Source organism: Bison bison, unplaced genomic scaffold (assembly GCF_000754665.1).
Source record: "Bison bison bison isolate TAMUID 2011002044 unplaced genomic scaffold, Bison_UMD1.0 scf7180017864366, whole genome shotgun sequence".
NCBI lineage: Eukaryota > Metazoa > Chordata > Mammalia > Artiodactyla > Bovidae > Bison > Bison bison.
Genome location: NW_011494938.1, coordinates 1,482,981 through 1,488,849, shown reverse-complemented (window position 1 = coordinate 1,488,849; position 5,869 = coordinate 1,482,981). Strand labels below are relative to the sequence as shown.

General features: G+C 43.2%; 1 pseudogene; it reads right to left on the bottom strand.

The window, feature by feature from the left end:
- Positions 1–776: 776 nt before the first annotated feature.
- On the bottom strand, positions 777–5,517 carry LOC104999962 (annotated as a pseudogene).
- Between the last annotated feature and the right edge of the window lie 352 nt (positions 5,518–5,869).

Here is a 5,869-nt window from a genome sequence, read left to right as displayed (position 1 = left end):
TCAAAGATTTTAATTCTATTGATTCCTAGGAGATCACTCTCCTGTGGCCTCCTTGACTTCTGGTTCCTGAGTTAAATCTACTGTTTCTGATGCTGGTTCAGTTCAGTTGCTCAGTCATGTCCGACTCTTTGTGACCCCATGGACTGCAGCATGCCAGGCCTCCCTGTCCAAACTCCCGGAGTTTACTCAAACTCATGTCCATCGAGTTGGTGATGCCATCCAACAATCTTGTCCTCTGTTGTCCCCTTCTCCTCCTGCCTTCAATCTTTCCCAGCATCAGGGTCTTTTCCAATGAGTTGGTTCTTCGCATCACATGGCCAAAGTATTGGAGTTTCAGCTTCAGCATCATATTCAGGACTGATTTCCTTGAGGATGGACTGGTTGGATCTCCTTGCAGTCCAAGGGACTCTCAGAGTCTTCTCCAACACCACAGTTCAAAAGCATCAATTCTTCGGTGCTCAGCTTTCTGTATAGTCCAACTCTCATATCCATACATGACTATTGGAAAAACCATAGCTTTCATTTTTTTTTAAGGTTTAAAAAGTGCTTAAAGTTTTTAATTTCTAGTAGGAAAACATTATCTGAATGAATACCCTAATGACACACCGCTGTAAAATGTTTTCAGCTGCATTTGGGGCAAAGAGGTAGGGATTATCTTCAAAGCACCCCAGCTTTCTTCATGAGAAGGTCAGAGGTACCCTGGTTTGTATTATTACAACATCCATTAGGTGATCTAAGTTGCTTTTCCTCTAGCAGGGCTTTATGTCAGAAGGGCATTATGCTTGACCTCCAAATTTGGCCAACAATTTACTGATGAGATTCATAACCTTTGGGTTGCTCTGATATTTTGACATATTTGCTGGGTTCTGGGCCACATTCTGGAAGGCTACCATAACTTCTGGATCCTGCATGGCTGCAAGGACCTCTGGATCACTAAGAATTTCATTGATCCCAGGCATTCCTGCCATTCCAGGTATTCCCCCTCCCATTCCAGGCATTCCTCCAGGAAAATTACCAGGCATTCCCCCCAGGAAAGCCACCTGGAAAAGAGCCATACTGAGATCTTGATTGTCTTCTGGCTTCTTCCTCCCTCTGGACTCTCTCATGTTCTTCCCAAGCCTTCTTAACCCTTTCTATTCTTTCTTTGATCTCATGCTCTTCACGTTTTTGCTCATACGTCCTCCGACATTCAGCAATTTTCTGGGCCCTTGGTTGAACTTCCTTCAGCATTGCACTAGCATCTTCATCATAATCCAGCTTCCAGGCAAGGCCAAGATCATGGGCAACTTATTCCCGATGGCCCAGAAGTCTGAATGCTTTCCCTCACCGCTTGTGTGGCTGAGCTGAATCAGGATTTATTTCAATAGCTCACTGTCACAGTCTCAGATGGCAGCATTTGGCTTATGTAATTTGATGAAGACATTGGCTCTCTTGGCATACAGAATAGCCAAACGAGGATTTAGCTTGATGGGAACAAGTCAATGGCTTTCTGTAGTTCACCATCATTCAGGGCATCAATGGCAGCTGCTTTTTTTAAGCATTTGCCTGATCCATCATCTCCTCAGTTATCTCTACATTTTCATCTCCCATTTCTTGAGGTGCATCAGTGTCTGGTTCAATCACACCTTCATTGTCAATTTCTAGATCACGTTCCTCATTTGATGGTTTATCTGTCTTTATGTTTTCCTCTGCCTTCTTACTATCTGTTTTTTCTTTCTTGGTATTTTCTTCTGATTTAGTTTTATGAGCAGCAGGTGGTATTTTACCCACCATGCTCTCCACCCACTCCCTCAGGAAGTACATTTCCTTGGTGTGCAGAATGCTCGGGTCCTAGACAGACCTTTGTTGCTGGTTGCTGCTGCTGCTGCTGCTGCTAAGTCGCTTCAGTTGTGTCCAACTCTGCGACCCCATAGACGGCAGCCCACCCAGCTCCCCCGTCCCTGGGATTCTCAAGGCAAGAACACTGGAGTGGGTTACATCAACCCAAATATGCCCTTTTGCTCCTTTACCATTTTCCACACACAAAAAATTGACTTATTCTGAATATGTCCTCTGGTCAATTTTACTAAAGACTGGGGTCCCAGGGAAAGATCACATTACCCTTTAGCTTCATGCTATCTTTTCTTTTCCTGTATCTCTCAAAGAGATTGAGAGCAGAACAAGAAAAGATTTCTCTTACAGCAAGAATGGGCTCCACTGGTTCTTTAGGCTGGAGCTTACTCTGATTACTTGTTAAGTATATTCTCTGTTTTTGATCATTCTTCTAAGAAGAAAAACAAATTTTCCTGCTTTTCATTTCATTAAAAGCTGCTAATGACCTTGTGGAACTCCATCACGCTCTAGGAGCCTGGTTGTTGTTCAGTCACTAAGAAGGATCTCTTGCGACCCCACGGACTGCAGCATTTTATAGCCACACATTCTCTAAAATTCCCTTGAGGAAATAGTTCTTCTAGATACAGACAGTGCTCTTCCTAAAAGGTATTCTATTGAATAAAGTTATATATTGCATATAAAACAGCCTCTTCAAGAATTCCCAAACTGAGTGGTTGAGTGCCTTAAGGTTGCGACACCAAAGCCCATTTCATTCTTCTCCTCTTAGGAACTCTGGATGATGATCTCTAGCTTCCCATGTAGTGAGGATGTGACTGTGTGATGACTCTGAACCATGAACCGTGAGCAAAAATGACAGATGTCACTTCCAGGTTGAATGATGTCCGTGCTGGCATGCAGCTCTCCAGCTCTCTCTCTGTCATGGCAGCTGCAAAACAATGTGGTCAGATGGCAGAGCTGAAAAACGGGAGCAACCAGGACCATGGGGTCACCTCCTGGAGCAATTGCCCTGGAGAAGGCTTGACTGACTTAGACTTTGAGGTTTATTTGGGAAAGAAACTATTGTTATGTTAGGCCACTAAAATTTGGAGGTTATTTTGTAACTATTACATATCCTGCTGCTGTTGCTGCTGCTAAGTCGCTTCAGTTGTGTCCGCCTCTGTGCGACCCCATAGATGGCAGCCCACCAGGCTCCCCCATCCCTGGGATTCTCCAGGCAAGAACACTGGAGTGGGTTGCCATTTCCTTCTCCAATGCATGAAAGGGAAAATTGAAAGTGAAGTCACTCAGTTGCGTCTGACTCTTCATGATCCCATGGACTGCAGCCTACCAGGTGCCTCCATCCATGGGATTTTCCAGGCAAGAGTCCTGGAGTGGGGTGCCATTGCCTTCTCCGATCACATATCCTAAATTAATGGTTAAGCAGTGATCTAGTTAATGTGACCAAATCTGGTATCAGACTTTATAGGTTCCATTCCATGCCCTACCACATTCTAACTGTTTGACCTTAAAGAAAATACTCAATCTTATTAAACCTCAGTTTCTTCATATTTATAATAATACCTTACTGTGACCTATTGGTGACAACCAATATGAAGAACTTAGAATACTGTCTGGCACAAAAGAAATCTTTAAAAAGCAATAGTGTTTTGATGACAAGTATGGTGCCTGACGGAGAAGGCAATGGCACCCCACTCCAGTACTCTTGCCTGGAAAATCCCATGGACGGAGGAGCCTGGTAGGCTGCAGTCCATGGGGTCGCTAACAGTTGAACATGACTGAGCGACTTCACTTTCACTTTTCCCTTTCATGCATTGGAGAAGGAAATGGCAACCCACTCCAGTGTTCTTGCCTGGAGAATCCCAGGGACGGGGGAGCCTGGTGGGCTGCCGTCTATGGGGTTGCACAGAGTCGGACACGACTGAAGCGACTCAGCAGCAGTAGCAGCAGCAGCATGGTGCCTGAAGATATTTAAAAGCCAAAACAAAATTATTAATATAAGCATATAAGTACTCCCAAGCAATTTCATTTCTGTGCTCTTTGTGTATAGTCAAAATAAATTATTCATCTAAAGTAATAGCATTGGGAAAGTTATTCCTTGAGTCAATATATGTTTATTTACTGCAGGAAGTAATCAAATGTACAAACCTAGCTTCTCACATTTGTTGCTATGAATATGAGGGTAGCACTGTTTTATAAATATTTTAATCTTTTGCAGACATGATTATGTCTCTTTATTATTCCCACAATAGCCTCCTTTTTTCCTCCCTAAATCTGATTTGTTTTTCCTCCAACTCACCTTTCTGTAAACAGAGGCCTGGCTTGCCTCTTTCATGTGAGCGCACACAGCAGTGCATCCTTGATTCTATCCATCGCCCTTTGCGCTTATTGTCAGGGTGATGGGGAGGTGAGGGATGAAACAAATGCTTTTGTAGTTTAATGCCTAGGTGACTGGCAGTTTGGTGGGGACCTTAGTAAAGTGAAGGAGACTCATTGTCTCCTAGAGTTGTGGGATTTCAGGCTGGTCAACATGGGGCAGTTTTGTAAGTTTGTGGAATCCCCAGGATGTTAAGGTGAAAACATCCTGTGGCCTTTGAGAAATGGCAAAAGGATTAGGGGCCAATTAAGACAACAGAGAGAAGTTCTATCAGAAGAGGACATTGCTCTGAAAGCTAAAGGTGGAGCGTTCCATGGAGAGTGTCTGGTACATAGACACTAAATAATTAATTATTAGAATGAGTAGATGGAAGGGCATGCAGCTGTGCTAAATGGCACAGGCTATTTAAGGAGAACGCAATCGAATCTGTCTCACTCCTGGCTCTGTGTTACACCCTTTTGTATTCATTTTTCGTTTTACTTCTTGTTTTGTTTGATGTCTTTCCAGTATTTGGTTCTAATTTATTTTACCTTGCTGCCTTAATTCATTTTGAAGCAAAGGAAGATACTTAGAAATAAAAGCATTTCTTTTCCTTAAGCAATCTAAATTAGCATGATTTGAAACAAATCAAGAAAATAATTGATTCAACCTCACCAGGAGATTTCTACTCAAAAGAACATTATTGTAAAAGTGAATAAGCATGCCATCTTAAGGTCTGAACCCCAGATGCATCTGGAGAGCGTTTGTCATTATAAAAGAGATTACATTAAAAAAAAATCTCCACGTAATTTCTACTCCAGTAAGGGATATGATACAGTTACATAAGGGTCTGTATTTAAATCCATGTTGAGATGAGTGTGGCTAACAAGTGATAGTATTGGTGACTGTTATTAATACATAGCTATAAATCTCCATACAGAGCATTTCTAGGGGAATTAAGACACAGTTGCTTATCAAGACCTTGGCAATTTCCCTTCCTATTGAGACATATTAAAGAGGTTAAGATTTTGGTTTCGGAGGCTGCCAGTCTGTAATCTTTCCTAACTCTTCACTCAACAAGTTGCCTCTCCTGCCTTTCTTTTGACTTAACATCAAGGACCTACCTTGCCACCAGCCAAGGCTGTGGGCTCAGCCGTTTCCACCTGCTGGGGCCAACAAGCTGCAGCTCCGCTGGGGATGCAGGGATGTGGCCAAAGGGTAGAGAGCATGCGGCTCCACTGCCGAACACCACCACCATCTACCTCCAACTTGGGGCACCAGGCATTCTGCTGCCAGAGGCCAATTTCTCTTTCTGAAGGTTTTCTGCTCATCTGGCAGCAAGACCCAGAAGCAAAGTGATAGTGATAGTGGGCATGGGATTGGGGAGGAGGAAAGGGGACATTTTGGTGATCTTAGCTGCACCCCTAGGACCTCTAAGCATGAGGCTATTCTCAGTGACATGGCTATTCCCTTCTGACATAAAAAGCAGCAGGATGGACTGGAGGGCTCGGACAAAGCAGTGCATTTTCCTTTGACAGCAGACACTGCCTCTCTGTTCCATTTTATGTTTCTAGACATATCTGTTGTTGATAGATAACCATTTAAATAGATTAATGTTTCTAATTCAACATATAAGTCAATTCTAATGCACACAGATATGGGTAAGCAAGTGTAGGAGAGAGG